The following is a 13,783-nucleotide window of genomic DNA, read 5'->3' on the forward strand; positions in this document are numbered from 1 at the left end:
ACTCTTTCATGCTTCTGTATTGAAGTAGAAACCAAAAATTGTAGTCCCTACTTTAATCAGATTTTAAAACTCTACAAGAACTTCAAGCATTTGATTACTATTGAATATCTCCAACACTAATATGAAAACTAAATACTAACATTATTATAATATAACATCAAATAGAAGAGTAGAAATTCAACACACTACAGTTATCATTCCTTGGTAAATTGTTCCTCTTTAATTTTAAAAGTCAAACAATTGATTACTTCAAAACAACACTTAAACTAATCCATTTAAAGAAATAGTACTCAAATTTAGGCAACTTTGGTTATTCCCAATACAAACATGTAGAAATTGGAAATTTTCATCTGGTTATACATTACTAGATGGGCCTTTCTTGAATATTTTCATTGCTATGACTATATGCAACATTTCTATATAAAACAAATAAAAATAGTTAAATCAGAAATGTTTCTTGGTCCAGGATTAAGGGAACCATGAGGGGTGACTGAGGCCGTGGTCGCGGTGGGCGCTTTGGTTCCAGAGGGGGACCAGGAGAAGGGTTCAGGCCCTATGTGCCACATAGCCCATTCTATTTCTATTTGTGTGAAATGGCCTTCCCTCAAGTCAAGCCAGCATCTGATGAAACTTCCTTCAGTGAAGCCTTGCTGAAGAGGAATCAGGATTTTGCTCCCAATTCTGCTGAACAGGCCTCAATCCTTTCTCTGGTGACAAAAATAAACAATGTGATCGACAATTTGATTGTGGCTCCAGGCAGGGACATTTGAAGTGCAAATTGAAGAAGTCCGACAGGTAGGATCATATAAAAAGGGAACAATGACTACAGGACACAATGTAGCTGACCTGGTGGTAATACTAAAGATTCTGCCAACATTGGAAGTTGTTGCTGCCCTGGAGAACAAAGTCATGAAAAGTTTAAGAGCACAGGATCCATCTGAAGTTTTGACCATGCTGACCATGAAACTGGTTTTGAAATCAGTTCTTCTGATGCTACAGTGAAGATTCTGATTACGACAGTGTCACCCAATCTCTGAAAACTGGACCCGGAACTCCACTTGGATATCAAGGTGTTGCAGAGTGCTTTAGCAGCCATCTGACATGCCCGCTGGTTTGAGGAAAATGCTTCTCAGTCCACAGTTAAAGTTCTCATCAGACTGCTGAAGGACTTAAGGATTTGTTTTCCTGGCTTTGAGCCCCTCACACCCTGGATCCTTGACCTACTTGGGCACTATGCTGTGATGAATAACCCCACCAAACAGCCTTTGGCCCTAAATGTGGCATACAGGCGTTGCTTGCAGATTCTGGCTGCAGGATTGTTTCTTCCAGGATCAGTGGATATCACTGACCCCTGTGAAAGCAGCAACTTCAGAGTACATACAGTCATGACCCTGGAACAGCAGGATATGGTCTGCTACACAGCTCAGACTCTGGTTCAAATCCTCTCACACGGTGGCTTTAGGAAGATCCTTGGCCTGGAGGGTGATGCCAGCTCTCTTGCTTCTGAAATATCTATCTGGGATGGAGTGATAGTGACACCTTCAGAAAAGGCTTATGGGAAGCCACCTGAGAAGAAGGAAGGAGAGCAAGAGGAGGAGAATACAGAAGAACCACCTCAAGGAGAGGAAGAGGAAAGCATGGAACTCAAGAGTGATCTTTCTTCCCTTCAGTCCCATTCCTACTCAAGGGGAAGACCAGATCCTAAGCTATCTGCTACTGGGCTTTGTATGGTGCATTTCTGTGGAATAGAGGAAACATCAGGAAAGAAACTCTATAGAAAGATCTGTCATTCCATTGGTTTTGATACTGGCCTAGCAGCCCAAAATCTCCTGTTTACAAATCTATGCCATCCATCTATAATGAAGCAGGGTAACAACATTTCTTCCTTATATTCCCAAATAGCAACTCCTAAACACCCCACTCAGCCATTACTCTGTTGTTGAAATGTGAACTGTTAGGTGTTGGAACATTTTTTTTTCTAAGAAAAAAGGGTAAAGTACTTCCTAGTAGGAAAAAAAAAAGAAATGTTTCTTTCTTCATCCAATTTTCTGTCATCAATATAGTGTTGGAATGAAGATGAGTGTTTATCCATTTGTATTGAGTGCTATTAAAAAATAAATGAAATTAGGTATTGAGTGAGCTACATTTTGAAATACTTTATTATTTAAAATTGGAGGAGGGCTTTAATAGTATCATGTGTCTATCCAAGGACAAAGGGAGAATAGAGAGGAAAGGGTCAGCAAAATTCAAGACTGCTTTTGGTGCCTAACTTTGTCACCAGAAATTAACTTTTGGAGCACTGATTCATAGCCTTGATGTTCTTCAGTCCATTTGTTCCTCTGTAAGGTAACCAAATAATTTATAGGTAACCAAGGCAACAAGTGCCAGGACAGAGTAAATAGATCTGCCTTTTCCCAGCTAACAACAAATAGTAATGCCTTGGATTTATAGTCTTCCTTTTCCAAAGAACTCAGGGGGAAGACATTTTGCTGCCTAATTCATCTCAAATAGTGAAGAAGTTTTAACAAGAAGTTTCGGTGGTGTCAGGGACACAGCTAATGAGGTTTGTTGAATCCCAGTTTTTATAAAGTAGGACGTTAGCTCTCTGCCTCAAAACAGGATTCACTAAGTACCACAATCTCTGATATCTTTCATAAATCCTTCTCAGGACCATCTGTTTAATGGGCTATCGTCAAGTATCATATTTGTCACCCTATCTTTCCCAGGACCACATGAACCACCAAACAAATAACCTATCTAAGCTAGTCTACACCTGAGGCATACAAATAGCACAGTAAAATTTTTGCCAGGATGTTCTTCATTACTATTGGGATAACGGGCCTTGCTCTTTTTGTAGGGAGTCACCATCTTGGCTAAAACATTGCTTCCTTGCCTCATTTGATTTTCTACTAGATATGTCTGGCTCTGTCTTCCAAAAAGTTTTTCTGTTTACCCTGGATTCTATTCTAGTCTAGTCTGTTGTGGTCAGAGAATATTTTATGTATGATTTTAATTATTTTATAGAGGCACTGATATCTGTTTAGTGGTTGTGCATATACTGTGTCTTGGTGAGAATACCATGTTTATGTGAAAAGAATGTACTACATTGATTGTCATATTTTCTAATATCAATGAAGTAAACCAGCTTGATGGTGTTAATCAGATCCTGTGTTTAACCTGATTTTTGTATGGATATTCTGTGAACTACTAAAGAAAGTTTGGTAAAATCTCCTACTATGATTTTGAAATTGTCTACTTCTTCTTTTAATTCTGTTGATTGTCACTTCATGAGTCTCAAAGTTTTATTATTACACATATGTACATTCAGGAGTTTTTCCTGAGAAATTGATTCTATTATCATTATCAAATGTTTCTCTTTGATAATCACTCTTGATCTTAAACTTCTAGCTGGTGTTAATAAACTATTGTGACCTTATGTCTACCTTTTGCATAATATATATTTTTCAATTTATTTTTCCCACACATCTAATAATATTTGAAGTATGTATATTATACACAAGAAATAGTTGGGTCTTCAAAGTTGTAGCATTTCTCATTTTGCCTTTTAATGGGAGTGTGTAGTCTAATAGCATTTAATATAATTACTGGTGTGGTTGTCCTTGGATCTACTATTTTACTATTTGATTTTTGTTTGTTCCCTCTTATTTTGATATTGCTATTTTCCCCATGTTGCTGCCTCCTCCTCCTCTTCCTCCTTCTTTTTTGGTACTGGAGATTGGACTGAGAGGTGCTTACCACTGAGATAGACCTCCTTCCTTTTTTATTTTGTGTTTGGAGACACAGTCTCACTAAATTGCTCAGGTTGGTCTCAACCTTGTACTCCTGTATAAGCATCCTAAGTTACTTGAGACTAAAGGTGTGTGCCACTTGCTTTCTTTTAAATTATTTGATGATGTTGATTTTAACTTTTTTATGTATATACTTGTATTTTTTTCTAGTAGTTATTGTAGGGAATGCAGTGAATATTCTGAAGTTGTTAGTCTTCTAAAGACTAATATAGTACCAATTACATAAAATACTATAATTCTATAATCATACAAGTTCATTTACCATTCCTTCTCACATTTTGTGTAATGCTTGCCACATAGATTACAACTAACTATGTTTTAACTCTGTAAGTAAATGATATAATGTTTGCTTTTAAAAGTTGTATTTGGAGCACTTTGGGAGCTGGGAGTTACAGTGCATAAAAGAATAAATTCAAGAACACACCAACCACAAGTCCTTAAAATTGCACTTAGATGACAAAAAAAACAAAACCAAAAAACCCCAAAACAACAACAATAAAAAAAACTCCAATCACAAAGATATGCTTATCTTCAGAGGATTGATCCCAAGTTCCTGAGGAATGTGTGTACTACCAAGAAGCAAATAAGAAGGGTTTAGAAAAGATGTGGATCTACAAGGTCAACGCCCTGAGTGCATATGCCCAGATTATCTTTGTAAAGCCTATGGAAGTTAAGCCCAAGATCCCATAGGTGTCAGCTGTAAACTCAATTTGCCTACATTGTTCACCCCAAGCTTGGTAAGCATGCTAGTGTTCTCATTGTCAGGAATCATAGGTTATACCAGCCAAAGGTTAGGCCAAGGTAAAAACTGAAACCCATGTTATGGTTTAGATGTGGTGTCCCCCAAAAGCTCACATGTGAGAAAATGCACAAATGTTTGGAGAAGAAATGATTGGGTTGAAAGGGTCTTAACCCAATCAGTGGATGGGATTAACTGAGTAGTAACTGAAGGCTGGTGGGGTGTGACTGGAGGAAGTTGTTCATTGGGGCGTGTCTATGGGGCATATATTTTGTATCTTTAGAGTTTTTCTCTCTCTGCTTCTTGATCACCATGTGAGCTGCTTCCCTCTGCCATATTCTACTGCCACTATGTCCTGAGGAATGGAGGCTGCTGTCTGGGGATTGAGACCTCTGAAATAGTGAGCCTTCCCGATAAACTTTTCTTCCTCTACAATTGTTCTGTTCATGTCTTTTAGTAACACTGGTGAAAAAGCTGACTAAAACAACCTAGGTCCACAGGGCAGCTTCAGTTCCAGCTGTAACTCTGTCTTTAGTTCAAACTTCAACTCAGGCTCAAGCCCAGGATTCCAATGTTACTCAGGTCTTCATGAAGTCTCCATAGGAGCTGGTATCTTTCTCTACAGTGTGAACAACAACCTTTAAGGGAAAAAAGTGTGTATTTTAAAGAAAATGAGAGAGAAAAAGAACTCTTAATTTCATTAAAATAATTAAATGTTTCTGATTCTCTTTATTCATTCCTAAAGATTGGAGGTGCTTTCTGATATCATATCTTCGCCACCTGAAGAAATTTCTTTGGCATTTCTTGTACTTTGGATCTTCTGGTGATTCACTCTCTTAGTTTTATTTTGTCTGAAAACATGAAATTTATTCAATGCCACTTGCTTTCTCCAAACTTTGATTTCTCTCTGAAATACAAATGCTTTTAATTTATAGTTTTTAATTTGTCAGAGGATAATTTTTAGAAGCTTATTCATTCATACTGGAAGTAAAGTTCCCATTAACCTGTTTTTCAAAAATATTTAAAACATGGGGAAGTGTTCATGCAGTAATGATAAGTGAAAAAGTATGAAAATGAGTAGAATGCATTCTAGTTTTAGAAACAAAAAGTATGTAGTTATAAATTCTTAATGTGTAAAAATGAAAAGGAAATTTGTCCAAATCTTAATAGGGATTATTTCCTGGTGGTTGGATTATGGCTTATTTTTATCTTATTCTTTAGAACTTGCTATAAGTTATATTTTAAAGAACAGCACATTTAGTTTTATGATCAGAAAAATAATAAAATTGATTTAAAAAGATGTTGGAAGGCAATGAATGAATAATTAATAAATGAATCAGATAGTCAATAAATCCTTTAGTAGTTCAGCAGAGGAAACGATTGTCTAGATCAGAAGATCAGAATAGCTTTTCGTGGAGGATGTAGGATATGAAATGTTTCTGGAAGGGGAAAGTTTAAATAAGTATTGAGTAAGAAGTAACATTTTAATATCTTTCTCATTATGACATTCTAGTCTTTGAATTTAAGAAGGTACATGGCAAGCCTTTTTCTTTTCATGAGCCATAATGTGAGTTTTTCTCATTGTGTTTCAGCCATGAGCCAGTGCTGTTAACATGGATGGCAGAAGGATAGGCTATTCATTTAGCCTTTGCCAAAGCCAATGTCTCGGTTTGGCACCAGAATCACGAGCCACCACACAGCTTTGTAGGTTCAAACAGCAATTCTTTATTCCCGCTCTCACACCGCCTCCACACAGGTCCAGGGGCAATAGCGTTCTGCTGCCTCCCGCACAATTCACCTACTCCACAAGGCTCTCTCCAAATCCCATTTTAGTCTCACGAGAACTCAACGGGAACAAGCAACAGGAACACCCTAATCCCAGCAATAATCTTCAACCTCTAACTTCTCTAAAACCCATTATCTTAAACTGGCAACGCCTTAAACTCAAGGAGCCAGTTACTTCCTCAAACCTGATCAGCTCTAAACCCGGATCCGCCTTGGTCCTTGAACAAGGTCACCTTATTAAAGCATGCATGCAATGTCCCATCGAATGTCCTCTAAGCAGCATGGGGTACGCTTGGCAAGGAAATTTCGATGCGTCATTCCTACTTGGTAATGGCCCTCAGCAAGCCTTCAGCTGGTTTTTTATTTCAGGCTTAGTGACTGTACCGGGGAACTAAACAAAAAGAGAATGAAGTAATTGTTGACTTTTACATATCCATTTTTCTTTTATTCTTTTCTTTTTAACCTCCTCCAATATTTTATTTTCCATCTATGGAAATATTCTCAGAGTGATAATTTCATAAAGCTTTTATCAAACTTCATAGGAGAATTCCTGTTTCTCTGATATCATTTTCTCTGCTTTATTATTATTTTTTTAGTTGTAGTTGGACACAATACCTTTATTTAATTTATGTATATGTTATGCTGTGGATTGAACCCAGGGCCTCATACATGACAGGTAAACGTTTTACCACTGAACCACAACCCCAGCCCCTCTGCTTTAATTTTTTAATATGGAAAAATTTTTCAATACATCAAGTTGGAAAGTTAACTTGAAATTTTAAAATTAATTGCTATTATATATCTTGTAGAATTTTAACAAGAAATTCAAAGAGATATTTTTAGAATATAATATGATGATTATTCTTTCTAATTTTAGAAAAAATTTCAAATAGACTCTCCCACTTACTAGAAACCTACAATTATATAAGCAGTTTTTTTAGTCTTCGAAACCAACATTTTAGATAAAAGAAGCAAACTATTATAAAATAAATCACATATAAGATATTTAACCACAAATCTAACTTCCAGGATATATTCTGAGTGAACACTGACTGACTACAGTCATTCTATGACATACTCTACAGGGTTGAATGATTCACAGTATGAACAGTTTGAGACTCTGTAAGACCATGAGTCTTCAAAAGAAGATTAAGCCAAGCATGGTGGTACATGCCCATAATCCCAGCAATTTGGGAGGCTGAGGCAGGAGGATTGCAATTTCAAAGCCAGTCTCAACAGTTTAGCAAGGCCTAAGGTAACTTAGTCAGACTCTGTCTCAAAGTAAAAAATAAAAAAAAGGTAGGGATGTTTCTCAGTGGTTAAGTGCTCCTGGGTTCCATCCCTGGTACTTTCCTGCAAAACAAACAAATGAAGACTTAATTATGTTTAGAATATAAGACAAATAAATGGGCTCATATATTTTGAAAAGATTATCTGAAAGTGTGTTGAAATTGAAAATGTTTAATTGCTTTAACATCAGATGAAAATTCTCTTATTCAGAGCACTTGATTTCTTGAACATTTCAGCTAACTGACATTTATTTAATGCTTATACAATTTTGAGAAAAATGATTGTATAATAATATTAGGAAAAATATAAATAAATTATAATAGGGAAAATTATCCCTTTTGTTCATTTTTGTGTCAGTATTCACTGTATTTGTCATTACAGTTAAATTTTCTAATACTAGGTCTGGGGTTGTGGCTCAGTGGTAGAGTTCTCACCTAGCATGTGCGAGGCACTGAGTTCAATCCTCAGCATCACATAAAAATAAATAAAATAAAGGTATTGTGTCCAACTACAACTAAAAATAAATTTTCTAATACATGCATCCAATAATCATTCCTCCTCAATCAGCAATAATAAATATTAGAATAGAGGATTATTAAAGAAATGTCTAGGTTTTAATGAGGATATAAGAAAGCTTAATCACTGATTATAAAATTCATTTGAGTACCTAGAGCAGCAATACTTAACAAAACTTTTTGTGAAGTTGGAAATGCTCTATATCTAAACTATTCTTTATAGTAGTCATGACTCATATGAGGCTGGTGAGCACTTGAGGCTAGTGTGACTTAGGAACTGAATTTTTAATTTTGTTACATTGACTAATTAAATAGCAAACATTTGGCTAGATTTCTATTTAGAATGTAGATCTAGGGCTCTAATATATTATTAAAGTTGCTTAGCATCTCATGATTGCAGAGGCTGGCTTTGAACTTGTGATCCTCCTGCCTCAGCCTCCCAAGCAGCTGGGATTACAGGCATGTGCCACCATGCCTGGCCTATTTTTCATTGTAGAAAAGAAGCCTGACTATATAACCTTGTGTAACTTATATGATACCACTGTAGCTGTCTATAGACTGGTAGTTTCTGATATCCTTATAATACTGTGTTGGGGCTCAGAAAATTATACCTAAAAGCACATGATGTTTTACATGCTCGGTTGAAGAAATATTCTCAAAATTAGGATTCCTAACCTTTCCTTATTTCTATCCCAATGGTAGAGAGGGGCTCTTTCTCTAAAGTTCCCTTATCTGACTGAGAAAACTTACTTCAAAATAAACACAGTTATCCTCAAATCCTTGCCTAGGAGTCTCATGAATAACCAGGAATGACTAACCACAAAGAAAGGATACCAAAAGTCACCACCACACCCAGAGAAACTTTTCATCTATTTTTCTGAGGGCAGCTTGTATCACCTGGGAAATTTTTATCTGTGTAATAACAAATCCTTTTATTTATTTATTTTTAAAGAGAGAATGAGAGAGGAGAGAGAGAGAGGAGAGAGAGAGAGAGAGAGAGAGAGAGAGAGAGAGAGAGAGAATTTTTAATATTTATTTTTTAGTTTTTTGGTGGACACAACATCTTTGTTTGTATGTGGTGCTGAGGATCGAACCCGGGCCGCACGCATGCCAGGCGAGCACGCTACCGCTTGAGCCACATCCCCAGCCCTCCTTTTATTTTTTATATTTATTTTTTCTAGTTGTAGTTGGACACAATACCTTTATTGTATTTATTTATATGTGGTACTGAGGATTGAACCTAGGGCCTTGCACGTGCTAGGTGAACACTTTACCACTGAGCCACAACCCCAGCCCCTCCTTTTATTTTTTTGATGTGAGTTTCCATTCCTTACCTTCCCTGTAATTTGTCACAACTTCTTCATTTCCTCTCCTCTGTGAAGAGCATATTTAAGTTTCAACCATCTGGTCATTTCTTTGATGTTTCATATTTTGTATAGCTCCCATGTTAATAAAGTTATGTTTTATTTTGTTAAACTATCATTTTTTATAGGAGTATTAGTCAAGACCCTTTATGTTGGGTAGGAAAGGGATCATCTCCTTTTCCACCCCTAAAGAAATGTAACCAAGATTTTCTCCCATTCTGTGGGCTTTTGCTTGATTGTTTCTTTTGCTGTGAAGAAGCTTGTTAGTTTAATGCCATTCCATTTGTTGATTATTGATTTTAATTCTTGTGCTTTAGGAGTCTTGTTAAGGAAGTCAGTTCCTGAACTCATATGCTGGTGTGTTGGGCCTACATTTTCTTCTAGTATGTCCAGGGCTTCTGATCTAATTTCTAGGTCTTTGATCCACTTTGAGTTGAGTTTTGAGCAGGTTGAGAGATAGGGGGATTTATATTTCATTCTACTACATATGGATTTCCACTTTCTCCTTAACATTTGTTGAAGAGTCTGTCTTTTCTCCAATGTATGTTTTTGGCACCTTTTGTCTAGTATGAGGTGACTGTACTTTTATGGGTTTGTCTCTGTGTCTTCTATTGTGTTTTACTGGTCTTCTTCCCTGTTTTGGTGCCAATACCATCTGGGATTGCGATACCTTCTGCTTTACTTTTCCTGATAAGTATTGCTTTGGCTATTCTGGACATCTTACTTTTCCAGATGAACTTTATGACTACCTTTTCTATTTCCATGAAGAATGTCATTAGAATTTTGATGAGATTTGCATTGAATCTGTATAGCACTTTTGGTACTGTGGCCATTTTGACAATATTAATTCTGCTATCTAGGAGCATGGGAGGTCTTTCCATCTTCTAAGGCCTTCCTCAATTTCTTTCTTTAGTGTTCTGTAGTTTTAATTATAGAGATCTGCCACCTGCACCTCAACAGAGTGTTAAATTCCATGATAAATAAAAAACTCAAAAAACTTAATACCAAAAAACAAATAACCCAATCAATAAATGGGCAAAGTAACTGAACAGAAAAAATATGAATGGTCAACAAATATATGAAAAAAATGCTTAACATTTCTAGCAATCAGAGAAATACAAATTAAAACTACATTAAGATTTCTCTCACTCTAGTCAGAATGGCAATTATTAAGAATATAAGTAGCAATTAACATTAATGAAGGTGTGGGGGAAAAAGGTACACTCATATATTGCTTGTGGGACTACAAATTATTGCACACTCAGGAAAGCATTATGGAGATTTTCCCCAAAACCAGTAATGAAACAACCATTTGATCCAGCTTTCCCACTTCTTGGTATATACTCAAAGGATTTAAAATCAGCATACTACAGTGACACAGCCACATCAATGTTTATAGCAGCTCAATTCACAATAGCTGAACTGTGGAACTAACCTAGGTGCCCTTCAACATATAAATTGATAAACAAAATGTGGTATGTGTAAACAATGGAATATTACTCAGCCATAAAGAAGAATGCCTTTTATGACATTTGCCAGTAAATGAATAGATCTGGAGACTATCATACTAAGTGAAATAAGTGAGTCTCCCAAAGCCAAAGTTTGAATACATTTGCTGATATGTGTAAGGTGAGGGGTGAAGGGAAATATAGAAGGTTAGTGGATTAGACAAAGGGAAATGGAGTGAAGGGAGGAGGGATAAGAAAAGGAAAGACAATAGAATGAATCTGAAATAATTTTCCTTTGTACATATATGAATATAACCATAGTGAATCCCACCATCATGTACATCCATAAGAATGAATTTCTAATTAGAATAAGATATATTCCATGCTGTATAGTTATATCAAAATGAATTCTACTGTAATGTATAACTAAAAAGACCTGATAAAAATGTAACAAATATTCCTTATGTGAAAGGAGAATGTAATAATTAAGCTAATGTGACCCTTTTCAATTTCTACCATCAGACTTTGAAGGGTTTGTCATAAATACCTTCCAACACTTATGGTGAGCAGTATTTACTTTTTCTGTGGTAAAATATTTTATGAGGAGGTAGTGATAGAATGAGGTAAATAGTAAGGGGATTATACAAGTAAAAATATTAGAGAATCCTTTCTATGTTTTTTATGTTTATATTAGGCATTCTTGATTTTTCTCTCTCAGCTGGTCTTGGGCACTTACCCTTATCCTAGGGTACTGTTATTTATGGATTTAATGTGGATCATTGTAGTTACTTTTGGGGGAAATTAATTTCCTCAAATAAAACAGAAGTTTTTTGGAATATCATTCAATATTTATCTTTAACTTTCTTGCAGTAACTTTCTCTTCATCCTAGTCTCTTGCTCTGCTCCATGAGTGAGGTTAAAATAAGGAGCAGGGCAAAAAGTTTGGGGCAATAATGGAAGGAGAACAGCAGTCATCTGCAGGCTCCATTTCACCCACAGGGCTGCTATAATATAAGAGTTATTAATATGCCAGCTCTTATGTTCTTGGTCTTTAAAAGTGCCTTACAGCATACTCCAGTTAACTGTTTATTGCTCCCATTTTCAACCCTCCTACTGTGGAGTGTCTTGCTAATGCTGAGAAATTTCCTGATTGCATATTGCCACTCCCCACTGAAGAAAGAAATAAGTGCTCAGTCACTTTTAACATTATTTTCTACTTCTAATACCCACTGTGCTACGGTTCAGCAGAGTACTTCGTAGGTGGTTAAATTTAAATTTATTTTTCTATCAATATAATGTTATAAAACTTGCCTAATGGCCTTAATATGTATTATATGCTATATTGATAATAGGATAATTTTCCTAATGAAAATAGTGAATATATGCTATACATTTGAGGTTTTAAATTGTGATAATAATGACTTTTTGGGACTGTAGTTTTCACTTTTCTGATGTAACATTTTGTAAAAATGGCTAGTGATTTTACTGATTATTCTCAAATGGTTCAATAAACTCATTCTTAACAACTCTATGAATAAATTTCCAAAACTATTTTGCTCCATAAAGTGCCTATGTTGTGGGAGTTTTAAATCCTGCCCTATGTACCCAAAATAAATTCAATTCATCTTTAAATGTCACACTCAACAATTTTTAATCTATTATACAAGAAAATATAACAATTCTTTTCAATCTGAAAATTTTTAAAATAAAAACTTTTGTTAAAATCACACAATGATTATGCATACTTATAAAACTTTTTAAAAAGTTATTTTTGAAGAAAAACTGCATCTCCTAAGCTCTGTTAATTGTCTGCTCTTGCTGCCCATTGATTATCCTAAGGACACTGTGATTCACTTGAATGTGGTGGTGGTGCTGGCACCTGAGCACCATAGAAATAAAAGAAGAATGGGGGGAAATTCATGAACAAAGACTCAAAGATAAGACTTCAAAGAATAGAGTCTATTAAGTGCTTATGCTTTATTTCTCATGAAAGAAGAAACAACACAATTAATATGTCAAGACAACAGAACTACCTCCTTAGAATTAGTTAAAAAAATCAAAACTATTCAAGCATTTTCCTGGCGTAAGGTGAAGATTCTCTTTGGGAGATTGCAGAGAAACCCCAAGGCCTTTTAAATTTGACGCTTTCTCAGGATTCAGTACCAGTTATCAACCTGGTATTCAGTCAGGAATGTGAGAGAGCCAGAGGAACTAGTAGCTATCTAAAAAGAGGAAGAAGTTTTCTATCAGACCCACTTATGTATAGTGTTATGTTTTGGATGTGAGGTGTCCCCCAAAAGCTCACATGTGAGACAATGCAAGAAGATTCGAAGGAGAAATGATTGGATTATCACCTTAACTTGATCAGTAGATTGATCCCTGATGTGATTAATTGAGTGGGAACTGGAGGCAGGTGGGCTGTGGTTGGAGGAAGTGATTCACTGGGGGGTGTGGGTATGAGGTATATATTTTGTATCTGGAGAGTGGAATCTCTTTCTCTGCTTCCTGATCATCATTGAGCCATTTTCCTCCACCACGCTCTTCTGCCATGATGTTCTGCCTCATCTTGAGTCCTGAGGAATGGAGCTGGCCTTCTATGGACTAAGACCTCTGAAACGTGAGCCCTAAAATAAACCTTTCCTCCTCTACAATTGTTCTGGTAAGGTCTTTTAGTGACAGGGCAAAAATAGCTGACTAAAACATATAGTGAATGTGTAAAGTAATTACTTAAAGGTATATAACCTAGGGCCCAAGAAGTTAAATCTTGAGAGGCATCTTGCTTATCCTAGCTCCTAATATAATTAAAACAATTAGCATGGTTTTGAAATTATAA

General features: G+C 35.9%; 1 pseudogene; it reads left to right on the forward strand.

Annotated features, from left to right (window-relative positions):
* Positions 1 to 558: 558 nt before the first annotated feature.
* LOC101968153 (interleukin enhancer-binding factor 2 pseudogene) lies at positions 559 to 1,943 on the forward strand (annotated as a pseudogene).
* The last annotated feature ends 11,840 nt before the right edge of the window (positions 1,944 to 13,783 follow it).

This window comes from Ictidomys tridecemlineatus, chromosome X, assembly GCF_052094955.1.
Source record: "Ictidomys tridecemlineatus isolate mIctTri1 chromosome X, mIctTri1.hap1, whole genome shotgun sequence".
Lineage (NCBI taxonomy): Eukaryota > Metazoa > Chordata > Mammalia > Rodentia > Sciuridae > Ictidomys > Ictidomys tridecemlineatus.